Raw genomic sequence first — 20332 nt, 5'->3', positions numbered from 1 at the left:
TTCATTTGATTAGAAACACCAAGATAATTAATTGAATTCAAGCTTGAAAACTCCCTTAAGATTCAGCCATGGCCGAGAACCATTTTCTCCTATCTCTATGTTTTCTAAGATGGAAGATGAACAATGAGTTGGTAGTTGATGGATGAGTCATATATTTGCATATATATAGGATGTCCATGGGCTGGACACGTGGCCCACCCAAAGTGTGAGCCAATCACACTTGGCCATGTCACGGGTGGGGCCCACACGGCCACTTATGGCTTAATTAATGAATAATTAAATTTTAATCCCACATGGTTAATCAACCCCTAATCTCCATTAATATTTCCATACCAATTAAAATTTATAAGCAACTTGTGCATTAAACAAAATCGGAGGTTAAAAGTCTCTACCCCGTATCCCAAAATAGTCTTGTACTTAACTTATTGCAATTTGCTTTAGAATGTCCCAATGTTTAAAAATACGGGATATAACATCCTTCCCCCCTTTAGAACATTCGTGCTCGACTGTTAGACTAGTCTTACAGGGTCTTATAAACACTTCGGGGGAGTCTCTTTTATTGTTATAACACATAGCTTATTTATCAATCAACATAACCAAATTGAGAGTTTAGATTACCTGTAGGCATAGGAAACAAGTGAGGATATTTCTTCTTCATCTCCTCTTCAGCTTCCCAAGTCATCTCCTCCCTGTTATTATTTCACCACAATACTTTAACGGAAGCCACGTCTTTAGTACGCAATCTTCTCACTTGACGATCCAAAGATAGCCATAGTGGTTCTCTCATACGATAACTCCTCCGTCACCTGGAAATCATCCACAGGGAATATTCTGGAAGGATCACCAATTCATTTGCGAAGCATAGGGACATGAAACACTGGATGTACTGCCAGATCAGATGGTAGGTCTAATTCGTAGGCAACCTTGCCTACTTTACGAACAACCTGATAAGGCCCAATATATCTCGGGCTGAGCTTCCCTTTCTTGACAACTCTCATTACACCCTTCATGGGTGACACCTTCAAGAATACCCAATCGCCAATCTGGAACTCTAAGTGTCGACGTCGATTATCTGCATATGACTTCGTCGACTCGAGCCGCTAATAACCTTTTCCCGAATAAGTTTTACCTTATCAATGGCTTGATGAATCATATCTCGCCGATTAGCTTAGTCCCACATCGAACCGCCAATAGGTGACCCACGTCCCATAGCCTCATACGGGCTATCCGGATGGGTGACTATTATTATAGGCAAACTAAGACTCATGATCATGTGTCCCCATCAATAACATAGGCCCGGAACATATCTCCTAGCATCCGAATAGCACGCTCGGTGTCCGAGGGTGAAATGTCGTACTAAGACTCACCGTGATCCTTCCCGGAACGATCTCTAGAAGTTAGCACCGAGAACCTCTATCCATATAATAGATATGAGAACTCCGTGAAGTCTTACTATCTCTTTAATATATAATTTTGCATAATCCTCAGCTGAATAAGTAGTCCTGACTGGAAGAAAATGGGCTGATTTTGTCAGCCTATCTACAATAACCCATATGGAATCATACTTCCGTGGAGTGCGAGGTAAACCTGTAATGAAGTCCATATTAATTGCCTCCCATTTCCAAGTCGAAATCTCCATCTCCTGTAATAATCCACCAGGCTTCTGATGTTCAATCTTAACCTGTTGGCAGTTCGGGCACTGAGCAACAAACTCTGCTATGTCCTTCTTCATACCATCCCACCAGTACAAACATTTAAGGTCATGATACATTTTTGTTGACCCTGGATGAATAGAATAACGGGCATAATGTGCCTCTCCCATAACCTGTTGCCGCAGCCCTGCAACCTCAGGTATACACAATCTGCCTGCATATCGTAGTACTCCATCAGGTGTGACCTCGAATGGGGCCTTCCCCTTTTGAAGGGCTGCATCTCTATACTGTGCCTGAACGGTCATCATATCGACGTCGCTTTACCTCTTCCATAATAGAGGATTCAACAGCTTCTCGGACAGAAACCCCAGTATCTCCAGAATCCGCCAAACGGACTCCAAGACTAGCTAGCTGATAAATATTACGGACCATTTCCTTCCTTTCTGGTTGCACGTCCGTCAAGCAGCCCATCGACTTACGGCTAAGTGCATCTGCTACAACATTTGCTTTCCCTGGATGGTATAGAATATCAACATCATAGTCCTTCAGCAACTCTAGCCATCTTCTCTGTCGCAAATTCAACTCCTTCTGCTTAAAGATATACTGGAGGCTTTTGTGATCCGTATAAATATCAACATGCACGCCATATAGATAATGCCTCCATATCTTCAAAGCGTGAATCACCGCTGCTAATTCCAAATCATGAGTAGGATAATTTCTTTCGTGCTTTCTGAGCTGCCGGGAGGCATAGGCTATAACTCTGCCATGCTGCATTAATACACAACCTAGCCCAACACCGGAAGCGTCACAATAAATGACATAACCGTCTGGCCCCTCAGGAAGGGTTAGAACTGGAGCTGTAGTCAACTTCTCTTTCAGCAACTGGAAGCTTCTTTCACAAGCATCAGTCCACTGGAACTTAGCTGCCTTCTGAGTTAGCCTCGTCAAAGGCGCTGAAATCGAAGCAAACTTCTCCACAAATCTTCTGTAATATCCTGCTAACCCCAGAAAACTACGTACCTCAGTAGGTGTCGTAGGTCTGGGCCAAGTTTTTACGGCCTCAATCTTCTGTGTATCCACCCGAATGCCATCAGCCCCAATAATATGCCCCAAGAATGCTACTGAAGTCAACCAGAATTCACATTTAGAGAATTTAGCATACAATTTCTGGTGCTGGAGCACCCCAAGTACCGTCTCGATGATCCGCATGCTCCTCCTCCGATCGTGAATAGACCGTAATATCATCAATAAATACAATCACGAACATATCTAGGAACGGCTTGAATACTCGGTTCATCGTATCCATAAACACCGCCGGAGCATTGGTTAGCCCAAAAGACATCACCCTAAACTCATAGTGCCGTATCGGGTCCCGAAGGCGCCTTTGGAATATCCGCCTCCCGTACCCGCACGGTGATAGCCTCGACCGTGTCTATCTTCGAGAAACACTTAGCACCCCGCAATCGGTCAAATAAATCATCAATCCCGGGAGGGGGTATTTATTCTTTATGGTCACCTTGTTCAGCTGCCTATAATCAATACACATCCGCATCGACCCATCTTTCTTTCTCACAAACAATACTGGTGCTCCCCATGGCGATGTGCTGGGCCTAATGAAGCCCTTATCTAACAAATCCCTCAGCTGTTCCTTCAATTCTTTCGCTTCCGCGGTGCCATTACGTAAGGAGGAATAGATATGGGCCGAGTATCCGGCAACACATCTATAGTGAACTCTATCTCACGCTCGTGAGGAAGACCGGAAGTTCATCCGGAAATACATCCGGAAATTCATTGACTACCGGATCGACCGAAGAGTTCGGTGCCTCCGCTTTCAAGTCATGCACACGAACCGATGATAAATATAACCCTTTCTAACCATCTTCCTTGCCTTGAGGTATGAAATAAACTTACCCTCGGCGATGCCGTATTCCCTAGCCATTCTATAGTTGGCTCCCCCCGGAAACCGAAACCGAACTATCTTGTTTCTACAATCAACGTTAGCATAACAAGAAGCTAACCAATCCATACCCATAATAACATCAAACTCGGTCCATATCTAACTCTATCAAACCGCCAAAGTATGACGACTATATATATTCACCGAACACCTTTTATATACCGTTCGCTATAACGGTAATCTCCTACCGGTGTAGCTACCTCAAATGGTTCAATCGATTCAAGGTTTTATCCCGATTCTACTAGCAACAAAGGGAGATATATATGATAAAGTGGAGCTCGGATCTATCAATGCATATACGTCTCGAGAGAAGATCGATAATATACCTGTAACCACATTTGGTGACGCCTCCTGATCCTGTCTACTAGCTAAAGCATATATGCGGTTCGAAGGACCGCTAGAACTGGAAGCCCCGCCACGGCCTGCCGCCACGGCATACCGGTATTGCACACCCCCGCCCCATAGGGCGCATAGCTACGAAGAAGATGAACCAAGAATCGACCCGCAGGGCCGAGCCGCACCACCGGACTACCCCCATACGGACACTCCTCATAATATGGCCTTGACGGCCGCAAGAAAAACAAGCGCCAGTAGCGAGACGGCATTCCCCCGGATGGCGCCTGCCGCACCGAGAGCACTGAGGCATAGATGGCCTCGTCTGACCTGCACTCCTGTGCATCTGTGAACCTGAAGCCCTGGAGCTCTGACCGGCTCCTGAATACCCTGTGCTATCGAATCTCCTACCCGGGAACTGTGGGGGTGCACTCCGTGCTGGCTGGGGAGGATATCTGCTATACTGCTGCTGAGGCTGCCTGCCTCGAAACTCCCCAAAATAACCAGTCGATCTAGCCCTCTTGGGCTGGCCCCTATCATGATCTCTGTCTGACGGACGCCCTCTATGTCGGTCCTCCACCCCCTGTGCATAAGCCTGTACTCGGGCAATGTCCATACCGGGCTGAGAAGCCATTATCATACAAGCCTATCAACCAAGTAACGATCCGGCCCCATCACATAATGATGCACCCTATCGCCCATATCGCCTACAATAGTGGGCGCATGTCTAGCCAACGAATCAAACTCGAGACTATAATCCCGAACACCCCGCCATTCTCGCCTCGATGTAGGAATCTATCAACTCTGGCTCGCCTCATCTCCGGAGGCAGAAAATGGCCCAGAAAGGCCTCCACGAACTCATCCCATACTGCTGGAGGAGCATCCTCGCCCCTAGACAACTCCCAGGACTCATACTAATTAACAACTACATCACGCAACCGATATGAAGCCAACTCACCGTACTCGGCCTCGAAGCCCTAATTATCCTCAATGTACGCTGCATCTGCCGAATAAACTCCTGCGGATCCTCCGCGGGCTTTGACCCGTAGAACTCTGGGGGATTACAAGTCAAGAAATCACGGGCCCTCAAACTATCATGTCTATCCGCATAGTCGGCCCCTAATCCATGCCTGCGAGCCTGCCCTCGACACTAACCCGGTCGCAAGAATCGAATCGCATCTCTCATAGCCCTATCCTCCGCCCCCGGCCGAGGAGCCGGAGGCTCGGTGCCGGAACCTCGGGAGCCGGGGCGGAGCCGCCCGATCCGCACCTCGGCCGCCGCTCTATGCTCCTCCTCGGTAGCGACGGTGTAGCAAAGCTCGGCCGACCGGAGCACAACCCGTGCATAAGCCGGGCACGGGCCCTAGTAACTCTCCGGATCCGTCGGTCTCTCCGGCCCACCGCCTTGCCCTTTCCGGGCACTGTCGCTTTCTTTGGAGGCATCGCTCGTAAACATAGTAATGTTAGGAGGAATCATCCCGACAACACGCCTCTATCGCACGATCTAGAGTAAGAAGGAAAGATAACATCCTAAATGTCCCGTAGCTTCCTCGTTTATAGATGTGGTGCACAACACATCGATAAACAAGACTCTACTAGACACGGTCCGTAGACACTCCGAGGATGAACCGCTTCCGATACCACTTTTGTCACGATCCAACCCCGTAGGCCGCGACTAGTGCCCGAGCCGGACACTCGTATACACCGTTAACTATAATCATCCACCACTAGCATAATAAAGAACTATATAAATAAAAAAAAACAAGACGTCATCTTAAAAGTCGTCGCATATATATGTATATTTATACAACCGTCTCCCGAAGAGTTACAACTTTCAACAGAGATAACATTGTATATAAGCGGCAAGGCTATCATAAACAAGGGAACATCCCCGCCGCCATACATGAGCCATATATATATATATACACATATATATATACACATACGCAAGCCGACTAGGTTGCCACTACACACAACATCCCAAAACATATATATATACGCAAGCCGACAAGGCTGCCACTACGAATGGGAACGTCCCAAAACATAAGTCATACAGACGGAACTGAACAGTAACTATATACAAACCCACACATATGTCTACAGACCTCTAAAAGTAACAACAATATCATATGACGGGACAGGGCCCCACCGTACCCCTGGATAGACACATATATACAACGAGGAGGATTTGTACCAAAAAGCTAGGCTCCGGAACAAGGGAGCACTCAAGACAACCGAATGGATATCCTAAGTCGGCGGATCACCAAAACGAGCGTCCGTACCCGCGGGCATGAAACGCCCCCCGAAGAAAGCGGGGTCGTACGGAATATGTACCGAGCATGTAAAGCATGAAATATGAAAAAGAAACGGGATCATACCGAAATAAGGAGTATAGAAAACTAGTACAATAACCGAAAACCACAAGGCTTACCTTTGAACATAAATCATATGTGTCAATATCATATCCAACTCATTGTGGGACTTAGTGACATAATTAGATAATCATCCTGTGCATATGCATATATAACGTGTCCCGGCCCTCTAGTGAGGGACTCGGTAAGTAAAGCATCATATAAATGTACATATAACGTGTCCCGGCCCTCACAGTGAGGGACTCGGTGAATAAAGTCATCATATGCCATCCTGGCCATCATTCCCGTATCATCATATCATCATGTCATCATATCATCATATACATATACATATACATATAACGTGTCCCGGCCCTCTAGTGAGGGACTCGGTGAATAATGCAGTAAAACTGTGCACGAAAACATGTCCTGGCCCGGGACTCAGTGAAAGATGTAACAGTATGCACGAGCTGAGTAGTGAGTAACCATATACATATAAATCATCTTTTGAGACTCAATAGATAAGTAAACTAATCAATGCTCGAGCAACAGGATAATAGTCACACTCAGTACTCCTTGAATATCATTACGAACTATATCAATAATGCCTCAGAGATCATAGACATGTATTAAGTTAATCCGAGTCAGCTTATAAAAGTTATAGACATTATTCATTATAGAATCCTTTAGAAATAGGAACTTTTATGCATCATTTACTATTCAATCATATAAAACACTCGAGGGTAATAGCTCGATCTATATTAAGAGTTCTAATATCAAGAAGTGAATAAGAATCATAAATCATGCTCGAAACTTGCGAATAGAATTTTCCCAAAGCTCATATCATATCATACTTATATCTAGGACATGCCAAAAGAAAGAAAGGGTAAGCTTTACATACCTTCAGCGTTTACTCGCAACACACACGTATACGCTGCCCAATAGTACTCTAACCTATATTAAGATGTCAAGAACTACGATTAGGCTACGGGGGAATTCAAAATGTATTCTAACGTTAGTAACTCCTTTCTAAATCATTTGACGACATTTTCTTTACATTCAAACCAACCACACATACAATCAAGCCAACATCAATGATCATACGTTTAAGTGCTAACCCGAGACCATTCAAACAAGACTCGAGGACACTTTGGACAACCCGCACAATATTCAAAACAGCCAACCAACATACCATACAACCCGCAATCTTCCAAACTCAACAAGAACAACAACAACACATTCGTTTCTTCCAAATTCACAAATATACCAACAACCACACGTTTAGCAACATCATTTATATAAATGCAAGAAACTATATTAACATCATATTAGCTTCTACAACAGCCCACAAACAATTACAACTCCAACTTGAACCATTAAACCTTCATTCTCACCACAAAATCCATAACAACAACAACCAAAATATCAAGTAAATCAATTCACCAATTTCTCCTAAAACAGCCCCCCCCCCCCAACGGCTTAGACAACTCTCCAACATCAACATACACAATTTTATACATTCAATTCACATTTATACATACTCACAACGCATCCAAACTCACCATAACACATATGAAAAGTAATCAATTCTTACCTTAATACTTGACTTCCCCACGGCTAGAACTTGCAAATTAAGAGGACAAAGATCCTTGCTGCCTTTCAATGATCAATCCTTGTTTCCATGGACTTCATTTGATTAGAAACACCAAGATAATTAATTGAATTCAAGCTTGAAAACTCCCTTAAGATTCAGCCATGGCCGAGAGCCATTTTTCCTATCTCTATGTTTTCTAAGATGGAAGATGAACAATTGAGTTGGTAGTTGATGGATGAGTCATATAATTGCTATATATAGGATGTCCATGGGCTGGACACATGGCCCACCCAAAGTGTGAGCCAATCACACTTGGCCATGTCATAATGGGTGGGGCCCACACGGCCACTTATGGCTTAATTAATGAATAATTAAATTTTAATCCCACTTAATAATCTAATCATGGTTAATAAACCCCTAATATCCATTAATATTTTCATGCCAATTAAAATTTATAAGCAACTTGTGCATTAAACAAAATCGGAGGTTAAAAGTCTCTACCCCGTATCCCAAAATAGTCTTGTCTTTAACTTGTCGCAATTTGCTTTAGAATGTCCCAATGTTTAAAAATACGGGATATAACAAAATCATATGCGTATTATGGCTTCACACCAGGCGTAAGATAAATGAGAATGAGACGGTATCCCCATACAACAAAGGGTTCATAGGTATGACTTCATAATAGGGATATACATGTAATGATTATAAGATTAAGATTAGGGGGAGAAGTAAAGGCATCTCAAATAATTAAGTATGATCAAGGATGGATGTTGTTCAGGTATCATGAAGAACCATACCAGCAAAGCAACTTACGTGTATCTTTTCAAAGGATATTCGCGAGGTGCCGATGTATTATAGACCTTGACAAACTCAGAGTGAGGATGGATTTCAATAATGACTCACATGAAATGTGTAATACTAGACAAGCTTGGCAAAAAGTGCCAAGAGATATGGCGACACCGGTAATAGGAAAATGAAAAGGTAAGTAGGAGAAAGAAGCAAAACTAGCGACAGGGAGATCTAGCAAGTTAAGATAGAGCATCAAAACTTTGAGGCTTATTACAAGCCATCGAGACTCCAATACGAAAATGGGAAATCATTTATACGAACTTCATTATAGGTTTACTTCACTCTCAACGTAAGTATGGTCCTATATGGGTAATTATGGATAGTCTTACGAAGTTAGCTCATTTCCTACCAGTCAGAACTACATACGAAGCGGAAGATTATGCAAAGCTCTATGTCAAAGATATAGTACGACTTCGTGGTGTTCCAGTATCTATTATTTTCGATAGAGGGACACAGCTTACCGCCAATTTCTGAAAGTCTTTCCAAGAAGGTTTGGGGACTCAGATGAGTCTTAGTACAACATTCATCCACAGAATGATGGGCAAGCTATAGAAAATGTCAAGCTCATATAGGAACAACTATTAACAGCTCAGAGTCGCCAAAAATCTTATGCAGATAGTCGTCGATGAGATTTAGAGTTTCTGTTACACCTCAGAAAATTTTTCGTTAATGCACAGTGAATAGACTAACGAAGAGCACAAAGTATACGGTATTGCAATAAGTAAGGAATGACATTTATATGGTATTGAAATAAGTAAGGAATGACATTTGATAACCCTAATTGAGATTTCAAAGACGGTCGAGGTAAGAGAAGAAAGTTTGCCAAGAGAAGGCAAGGCATACGTTATGTATCGGGAAGGATTTACGAGTAACAAGTTAATGATGATTTAATGATGCTTTGGAGAAGAGTTATAACATCCCTTAGATTGCTAATGAGGTGATAAACAAGTGTCAAGAAGGTTCCATAAGGATTGGAGATCAAATGAGTCGACGGGAATGAGTTCGGAAGAATCGGGCATTATACTTCCCCAACATGCGCCGTATAAATTATCGGCCGTATGTTTGGCCGTATAATCAGCCCAGATGGCCAGCCTCACTGGACCAAAAGTACGACCAAACATACGGTCAGTATAATTTATACGGACCGTATGTTGGTCCGTGAAATCCAAGCGGGACTGAATTGTGTATTATTAATAAGGGACCAAGTTCATTTCATTTTATTTCCTCTTCACACCCCTTCTCTCTAGAACTCACTAGAATACTTCTCCACACTTCTCCCATAAGAATTCAAGAGATATTAGTGATCAACTTCATCAAACCAAGTGAATCAAGTGTAAGAAACTCATTAAAGTTCATCCAAGACAAGAAATCCAAGTGGAGGTGGAACTAGGGTTTTGTTCAAGTGAAGTATTTCCACCCAAGGGTCACTCCTACACCATTTAAGGTAATTTTTATGGTATTTTCATGTTGTTTAAAGTATTGAGAAGTTGAAACACTTGGATTGTAGAAGGATATAGAAAATGGGTCATGAATGTGGGAATAGTGTCATTTTTGAGTAATAGTTTGGATTGAGTCATGATTCTTGATGTATTGTGATTATGGTTATGTTATAAATGATGTTAAGAACATGGGATAGACATCGTATATGAATGAATGTAATCGTGTGCTATGACCATGGATATGGATGATTGGAAGTGAATTGAGAATTAAGGATAATGTAGGTGAATAAAGACTATTATTATGATGTTGTGAATGTTATTATTGATGTTTGGGAGGATATATGATATGGAGGAAGTCGTATAAATAAAGGAGATGATGTCCAATTTTCTCTAGCTTTAGTCATATATGCTAAGCTATCGATTTTCTAATGATAGTATAACTCTAATGAAGGTAGAAACGTGAGCATTGAAGGAGAACGTGCAAGTGATAGAATAGTTGAACGGAAAGGTATGTAAGGCTAACCCTTCTTTCATAAGGCATGGTTCCTTGGCCAAATACCTATTCTTCTATGAGCCTATGATGTCCTCCAAATGATTCTATCTTTAAAAAAAGCTACTAAGGTCATGATCCTCGATATGTTACGATTTTACTAAAATTCCTTATATGATGAGAAATCCTCTAGGGATAAATGTAATGAACGACGATAGTAATGATGCTAAAGATGCTTATGAGCTCTTATGTATATGTGTCTATGTATGACTATTATGGAACCCCGAGCTTATATGGCCGAGTAGAATATATATATATATATATATATATATATATATATATATATATATATGTGTGTGTGTGTGTGTCTATGTACGACTATTATGGAACCCCGAGCTTATATGGCCGGGTAGAATATATATATATATATATATATATATATATATATATATATATATATATATATCGCGCGCGCACTATTTTTGCGATTGGGTACGGATAACCTTGAGCCTTGGTAGGGCCAGGTATGTATACTCACCGAGCCTTGCCATGGCAAGGTATATGAAACACTGAACCTTCATGGTCGGGTATGCTATGTACATGATATGGAAATGTATACGAAAATGCTATGAATATGAAAAATGCTATGGATATGATTATGGCTATGTATATGAATATGTAAATGAGTACGGATATGAATACGGATACGGATATCGATGTATGTACACGATCACGCATTAGAAATGGAAAGTCCCTATGAAAAGCAAGTAAGTGTTTATGACTATGGTTCTACTGTTATAGCCCGTACTTTGTACGTTTGGATATTTCGAAGTCGTCGTGGGAAGTTAAGGACGAGATCATTTTCAAAAATCATTTTGATGTACGAGTTGTTATAAATATAATTTATGACTATTATTGAATGGGAAATATTGAGAAAGGTTAAGGGTAAAAAGGGGGATTCGCAAAGTGGTCAATGGAAATAATGTGGAAGCTTAGGGGCAAAATGGTAATTTTACAAAGTTCAAGAAAAATTCATGAAGGGGACATATTGGCCGTGCACTATGTGCCCTTATTTTTAATTAATGGGGGCCAATTGTAAATCCTAAAAGTTATGGACCAAAGCTTGTTGAAGAAGACATTAGTCTTCCTTTAATTTAACTTGAGGAAAAATCAAGAAAATGAGAGAATTCTCTAGAGAGGGGCATGTGACCCCTCACATGATTGGAGACATATATATATATATATATAAGTGGTCTTCTAATTTAAGACAAAAGGATGAACAAAAGAAAGAAGAGCAAGAACAAAAGGGCCAATTCGGCCATGACCTTGGAAATTTGAGGTCTCCGAATTTTGTTCCAAAAATTTGTTTCTTCATGTATTTCTACTAATTCGAGGATGCTCTTCAATGTGGTATAATTGTTGAAGCAAGAGAATCACTCTTTGGTGCAAAATTCCAACCTTAGCTAAGTGAGGAAGTTGAAGGAAAAGGTAAGAATTCATTCATTTTATATGTTATGGATGGTTTGGTATGTTGTGATATGTGGGAAAGAATGAAATTCATAATAATATGGATGTTGATATTGAAGCCGTGCATGGTGTGTATGTGTAGCCGTGCATGGAGTGTGTGTGTAGGAATAAAGATTGAATTAATTTTATGTAGTGTGTTGGTTGTTGTTGTAATGCATGGAAAAGGATGAGAATTCATGAAAATATGTGGTGTGTGTATGGCCGAATATAGTGGCCTTGTGTAAGAAAAAGGAAAAAAATTTATTTAGTAGTTTGGTTGTTATGTTGTGGATCTCATGATGTAAAACGAGTATTTAATGGCTTGAAATGAAGTTGTGGTTGTTTGTGGATTATGGAAGAAGTTAGAATGACGATAGTATGGTTTCGTATAATTGTAGTGATGATGTTGCTAATGTGTCGGGTGGAGTAGTATGCCGATTGAGTCATTTTGAATGTCACACGAATTGAATTGAATACAAATGAAGTATCGTTGAAATGTTGTGCGGGTTGTTGGAATGTCCTTGAACATTGTTGAATGGTTTCGGGATGGTACTTGAATATGTGAATTGTTTGAAATATTCTTGAATCAATTGTTGATGTCATTGGTATAATTGTTGGAATTGTTGCTAATAGTGTGGCCGAGTTCCATTCTCGGATTGTGATTGATATTTGGAGCCGAGTTAAATCTCGGGGATGGTGCATTTACGGGGGAAATGCTGCCGAAATTTTGCAGAATATAAGTGAATTTATTTGAAAGATTAAGACAAGTATTGATTAAGATTGAATTCTTAAAGCTTTGTGATTAATATTTGGTAAATATGACCAATTGTAGATTTTGGAGGAAACAGGATTTGAATTTGGAGAAGCGTAAGCAGCGGAAAAGGTATGTAAGGCTTACCCTTTCTTTCTTTGGCATGTCCTAGATGTAATAAGCTTGAATACGTTCTTCGGGGACCACTCCAATTCTAGAAGTCCGAGGTTGAATTTAGTTACTATTCATTCAATAGAATTGAACTAACTAATTTACGCTTTATTGTAAAGAAATGTCCAAACGTCCGTAAATTTTTAAAACGAAAGTGGAATGCCTTGAAATCTTCGAGGATAGTCTAATGAGACATAATGACCATGTTTTTATGTTCGTTACCCGACTTGACCCGAGGTGGGCCCACAATCCCCGAGACCTAATTGTACCGTTCTATTTGCCTTATGTCCGTAAGATAACTAAGGAAACATTTGACTTTCGTTCCGAATTTAATATAAGTATCTGGTAACTCAGGTATGAGCATTTTGGTTTGACTATCCGGATATAAACACTCCGACACGAATGATCTGATATGAATATTTTGATATAAGCACTCTGATGTCAATATTCTGAAATAGAAATTCTGATATAAGTATTCGGATATAAGTGTTGTGACATAAGTATTTGATACAAGTATTTTGATATGAACATTCTCTGTGAGCTTTAATGTTCTTCATATACGATCCTGGATCGCTTGAAAAGTCCGAAGAGGTTTCCGCGCTTCAAATGTCCATAACTTTCTGATACTAATTCGGAAGGACCCGAAACTTGCTTCGGATCTTCATATGTCGGTAAGTGTACGTATCCATCGAGTCCGGATTTATGTGCATATGGTTTCTCACGACTCTGCTCGTGCATGGCTCAATGTATCTTTCACTGAGTCCCGGGCCAGGGCATGTTATGTTCTCGTGCGTACTTTACGGTATGATTCTGATTCACTGAGTCCCGGGCCAGGACATGATCTCGTGCGCACTTCTCTGCATTATTCACCGAGTCCCTCGTACTTGCGGGCCGGGACACGTTATTTGTATGTTTATGATGAAACGGGGATGGCGGCCAGGATGGCATTTGATATTATCCACCGAGACCCGCAGTAGAGGGCCGGGACACGTTATGTATAATTGGTACAGGATTCTGATCTGCATGATTCTACATTACCGAGTCCCTTAACAAAAGGGCCGGGACACGTTATTTGCATATATGACATATGAGTCTGCTATATATGATCCTATTCACCGAGTCCCTTATCAGAGGGCCGGGACACGTTTTATGCATATGCGGTATATAATATCATCTGAGCATTCCGTGCATTCTGTATTCTGTCCGATATATGTCAGTATCTGAACATTCTGTATGTTCTGTAGTTTGTCCGTTATATGATACAATCTGAATATTCCGTATGTTCGGCATTCCGTCCGATATATGATTTTATCTGAATATTCTGTATACTCTGTACTCCGTCTGACGTGTGACATCACCCGTGCGTTCTGTATTTTCCGCACCTCTTCGGACACGCGATCGGTGATTGCAAAATAAGCATTTTGGTATACTGGTTGATCCATCTATTTTCTGTATACTTTTTAGCATATGAAACAGGTATGTATGAATTGCGTCTGGGAGGTAAGCGTCTCGCTATTCCGAATAACGTATGTACCGATAGTTCTGTCTGTTTCAGTTATAGTTTTGTTTCTCTGTATTGCATGCCTTACGTACTCAGTACATATTCCGTACTGACCCCCTTTCTTCGGGGGCTGCGTTTCATGCCGCGCAGGTACTCCCAGATGAGCTGAAGTTACTATAGAAGATGTTCCAGCGGAGATGGCAAGCTCCATTCTCTCCCGAGGGTCGCCAAGTCGAGTTTGTTTGTTGTGACTTCGGATTCATGTTAGAGACTTTGCGAACGGCGTCGTGGGTGTTGGTTGTCGATCCGTAAGCGGCTCGTCCGGCCCCGATGTGTCACGGGTTAAGTATTGATTTTTTATGATTATAAATTTGTTCGATTTGAAGGTTACGAGAAAGAACATTTCCGAAAAATTTTGCTATGTATTTTATCTTATTCGATTTAAAAAAAAATTTTGTATGCAGCAAGAGTCTGAGGGTTCGCTCGGCCCTAGGTAAGGGTCGGGTGCCCATCACACCCTAGTAAGGTCGGGGTGTGACAAAGTGGTATCGAGCGATGTCCGTCCGTGGGGTTGTCCGCAAAGTCATGTCGGTAGAGTCCGTTTATGGTGTGAAGCGCGCCACATTTATAAACAAGGAGGCTACGGGGCATCTAGGGATTGTTGACCTTCTTTTCGTCATAGATCGTGCGATAGAGCCAAGTCATAGGAGAATGAAATAAGAAATTCCATCTGTAAGCCTTACATACGACGAAAGGAGGTAAGTATGGATATATTTGATCAGTTACCCGAGACCGACAGTTCTGGATGGCAAGAATGTGATATGAAGTTATATACTCTGTAAGGTATTGATGGCAATCGCGGTGTACAGATTTCGGCTAATAAGAATTGGTAAAGGTAGTGTGGAAGATCAAAAAGGGTAAAATAGTAAATGTACAAGAAAGGACGTGCTACGAGCATGTATCGGAATCTGTGAAACTTTGACTGGCTCCAGATTATGTAATAAAGGTCATGTGTGGAAGTGGACGTGATTATACCAGCATTAGGGGACCAGAATCTGTCAAAGTTGCGAGGTTAAGCGTGCTCAGGTGGGAGCAATTTCATGATGGGTGACCCCCTGGGAAGTATGCCAAATTTTTACAAATATTGATCCAAGGGACAATGAGAAATTAGAATGTACAAGATGATTAGAGACTATAAAAAGGCCACGTAGCACGCGACAGGCCAGATTAGAGAAGGGACAGAAAGTACGCCACGGTTCTGGAATTTGGATAAGCTTGAATAGTGTCTGGAAGTATTTTGTGGGTTAGTTGATACTAATTATATGTGTATATGCATATGAACATGTATGATATCTCATACGTGAGGAGATCGATGGAGAACGAAAGGAAAACTTATGATAAGGAATTTTGCTATGTCGTGCACGGAGTCGGAAAGAAGAATCGTTGGTGCATAAGGAGCCCCCTTAAAGGGGGGGAGACTATATTATGTTAAACCAAAGAGGGAATTACCATATTCTTAAGTATCGGAAAGGAAACCTATGATATAAAATGAGGATTCGTGTAAAGGCTAAGGAGAATAAGGTGAAGGATAAGGAATGGGCATAAAAGGAAAAGGGAAACTATAAAGGAACCCCCTCCCAAAGTGCGCAAGACCCCACAAGATCGGTCGAACATTCGAGGACGAATGTTCTAAAGGGGGGAGGATGTTATAGCCCGTACTTTGTACGTTTGGATATTTCGAAGTCGTCGTGGGAAGTTAAGACAAGAGATCATTTTCAAAAATCATTTTGATGTACGAGTTGTTATAAATATAATTTATGACTATTATTGCATGGGAAATATTGAGAAAGGTTAAGGGTAAAAAGGGGGATTCGCAAAGTGGTCAATGAAAATAATGTGGAAGCTTAGGGGCAAAATGGTAATTTTACAAAGTTCAAGAAAAATTCATGAAGGGGACATATTGGCCGTGCACTATGTGCCCTTATTTTTAATTAATGGGGGCCAATTGTAAATCCTAAAAGTTATGGACCAAAGCTTGTTGAAGAAGACATTAGTCTTCTTTTAATACAACTTGAAAAAAAAAATCAAGAAAATGAGAGAATTCTCTAGAGAGGGGCATGTGCCCCTCACATGAGAAGAGATATATATATATATAAGTGGTCTTCTAATTTAAGACAAAAGGATGAACAAAAGAAAGAAGAGCAAGAACAAAAGGGCCAATTCGGCCATGACCTTGGAAATTTGAGGTCTCCGAATTTTGTTCCAAAAATTTGTTTCTTCATGTATTTCTACTAATTCGAGGATGCTCTTCAATGTGGTATAATTGTTGAAGCAAGAGAATCACTCTTTGGTGCAAAATTCCAACCTTAGCTAAGTGAGGAAGTTGAAGGAAAAGGTAAGAATTCATTCATTTTATATGTTATGGATGGTTTGGTATGTTGTGATATGTGGGAAAGAATGAAATTCATAATAATATGGATGTTGATATTGAAGCCGTGCATGGTGTGTATGTGTAGCCGTGCATGGAGTGTGTGTGTAGGAATAAAGATTGAATTAATTTTATGTAGTGTGTTGGTTGTTGTTGTAATGCATGGAAAAGGATGAGAATTCATGAAAATATGTGGTGTGTGTATGGCCGAATATAGTGGCCTTGTGTAAGAAAAAGGAAATTTTTTATTTAGTAGTTTGGTTGTTATGTTGTGGATCTCATGATGTAAAACGAGTATTTAATGGCTTGAAATGAAGTTGTGGTTGTTTGTGGATTATGGAAGAAGTTAGAATGACGATAGTATGGTTTCGTATAATTGTAGTGATGATGTTGCTAATGTGTCGGGTGGAGTAGTATGCCGATTGAGTCATTTTGAATGTCACACGAATTGAATTGAATACAAATGAAGTATCGTTGAAATGTTGTGCGGGTTGTTGGAATGTCCTTGAACATTGTTGAATGGTTTCGGGATGGTACTTGAATATGTGAATTGTTTGAAATATTCTTGAATCAATTGTTGATGTCATTGGTATAATTGTTGGAATTGTTGCTAATAGTGTGGCCGAGTTCCATTCTCGGATTGTGATTGATATTTGGAGCCGAGTTAAATCTCGGGGATGGTGCATTTACGGGGGAAATGCTGCCGAAATTTTGGCAGAATATAAGTGAATTTATTTGAAAGATTAAGACAAGTATTGATTAAGATTGAATTCTTAAAGCTTTGTGATTAATATTTGGTAAATATGACCAATTGTAGATTTTGGAGAAAACAGGATTTGAATTTGGAGAAGCGTAAGCAGCGGAAAAGGTATGTAAGGCTTACCCTTTCTTTCTTTGGCATGTCCTAGATGTAATAAGCTTGAATACGTGCTTCGGGGACCACTCCAATTCTAGAAGTCCGAGGTTGAATTTAGTTACTATTCATTCAATAGAATTGAACTAACTAATTTACGCTTTATTGTAAAGAAATGTCCAAACGTCCGTAACTTTTGAAAACGAAAGTGGAATGCCTTGAAATCTTCGAGGATAGTCTAATGAGACATAATGACCATGTTTTTATGTTCGTTACCCGACTTGACCCGAGGTGGGCCCACAATCCCCGAGACCTAATTGTACTGTTCTATTTGCCTTATGTCCGTAAGATAACTAAGGAAACCTTTGACTTTCGTTCCGAATTTAATATAAGTATCTGGTAACTCAGATATGAGCATTTTGGTTTGACTATCCGGATATAAACACTCCGACACGAATGATCTGATATGAATATTTTGATATAAGCACTCTGATGTCAATATTCTGAAATAGAAATTCTGATATAAGTATTCGGATATAAGTGTTGTGACATAAGTATTTGATACAAGTATTTTGATATGAACATTCTCTCGTGAGCTTTAATGTTCTTCATATACGATCTGGATCGCTTGAAAAGTCCGAAGAGGTTTCCGCGCTTCAAATGTCCATAACTTTTCGATACTAATTCGGAAGGACCCGAAACTTGCTTCTGGATCTTCATATGTCGGTAAGTGTACGTATCCATCGAGTCTGGATTTATATGCATATGGTTTCTCACGACTCTGCTCGTGCATGGCTCAATGTATCTTTCACTGAGTCCCGGGCCAGGGCATGTTATGTTCTCGTGCGTACTTTACGGTATGATTCTGATTCACTGAGTCCCGGGCCAGGACATGTTCTCGTGCGCATTTCATTGCATTGTTCACCGAGTCCCTCGTACTTGCGGGCCGGGACACGTTATCTGTGTATGTTTATGATGATACGGGGATGGCGGCCGGGGATGGCATTTGATATTATCCACCGAGACCCGCAAAGAGAGGGCCGGGACACGTTATGTATAATTGGTACAGGATTCTGATCTGCATGATTCTACATTACCGAGTCCCTTAACAAAAGGGCCGGGACACGTTATTTGCATATATGACATATGAGTCGCGTTATATATGATCCTATTCACCGAGTCCCCATCGTAGGCCGGACACATTTTATGCATATGCGGTATATAATATCATCTGAGCATTCCGTGCATTCTGTATTCTGTCCGATATATGTCAGTATCTGAACATTCTGTATGTTTTGTAGTTTGTCCGTTATATGATACAATCTGAATATTCCGTATGTTCGGCATTCCGTCCGATATAGGATTTTATCTGAATATTCTGTATATTCTGTACTCCGTCTGACGTGTGACATCACCCGTGCGTTCTGTATTTTCCGCACCTCTTCGGACACGCGATCGGTGATTGCAAAATAAGCATTTTGGTATCGGTTGATCCATTATTTTCCGTATACTTTTTAGCATATGAAACAGTATGTATGAATTGCGTCCGGGAGGTAAGCGTCCGCTATTCCGAATAACGTATGTACCGATAGTTCGTCTGTTTCATTATAGTTTTGTTTCTCCGTATTGCATGCCTTACGTACTCGACATATTCCGTACCGACCCCCTTTCTTCGGGCCGCGTTTCATGCCGCGCAGGTACTCCCAGACGAGCTGAAGTTACTATAGAAGATGTTCCAGTAGAGATGGCAAGCTCCATTCTCCCGGAGGGTTGCCAAGTCAGAGTTTGTTTGTTGTGACTTCTGGATTCATGTTAGAGACTTTGCGAACAGCGTCGTGGGTGTTGGTTGTCGGTCAGCGCGGCTCCGTCAGCCGATGTGTCGGTCTGGGTTAAGTATTGATTTTGTATGATTATAAATTTGTTCGATTTGAAGGCTACGAGAAAGAACATTTTCGAAAAATTTTGCTATGTATTTTATCTTATTCGATTTCGGCTTTAAAAAGTCGGAGTAATTTTGCCAAGAGTCCGACACCCTAGTAAGGTCGGTGCCCATCACACCCTAGTAAGGTCGGGGTGTGACATCTACTACCTCCCATATTATGTTATTTCATATGTTGCTTATTATGCTTCTATAATGATGTTGATTATGCTTTACATACTCAGTACATTCTTTGTACTAACGTCCGTTTTTGCGGACGCCGCGCGTCATGCCCGCAGTGGCCAGGAGACAAAGCTTGATCCATAGCTTTATTATCAGACTATATAGCGGAGCTCCATTTCATTCGGAGCTGTCAGCCTTTTGGTATTTATTCTTTGTGTACATATTTAGCGGGCATGGCGGGTCCTCGTCCCCGCCTATATGATATGACATACTCTCTCAGAGGCTCGTAGATACGTGCATATGGTTAGATATATTTGGCCTTGTCGCCCATATTTTGGATATCATTTTTTAGCCCT

The sequence above is a fragment of the Lycium ferocissimum genome, unplaced genomic scaffold, assembly GCF_029784015.1.
Source record: "Lycium ferocissimum isolate CSIRO_LF1 unplaced genomic scaffold, AGI_CSIRO_Lferr_CH_V1 ctg1295, whole genome shotgun sequence".
NCBI classification, from domain to species: domain Eukaryota; kingdom Viridiplantae; phylum Streptophyta; class Magnoliopsida; order Solanales; family Solanaceae; genus Lycium; species Lycium ferocissimum.
The sequence above is the reverse complement of the archived record's forward strand: the minus strand, read 5'-3'. Positions refer to the sequence as shown.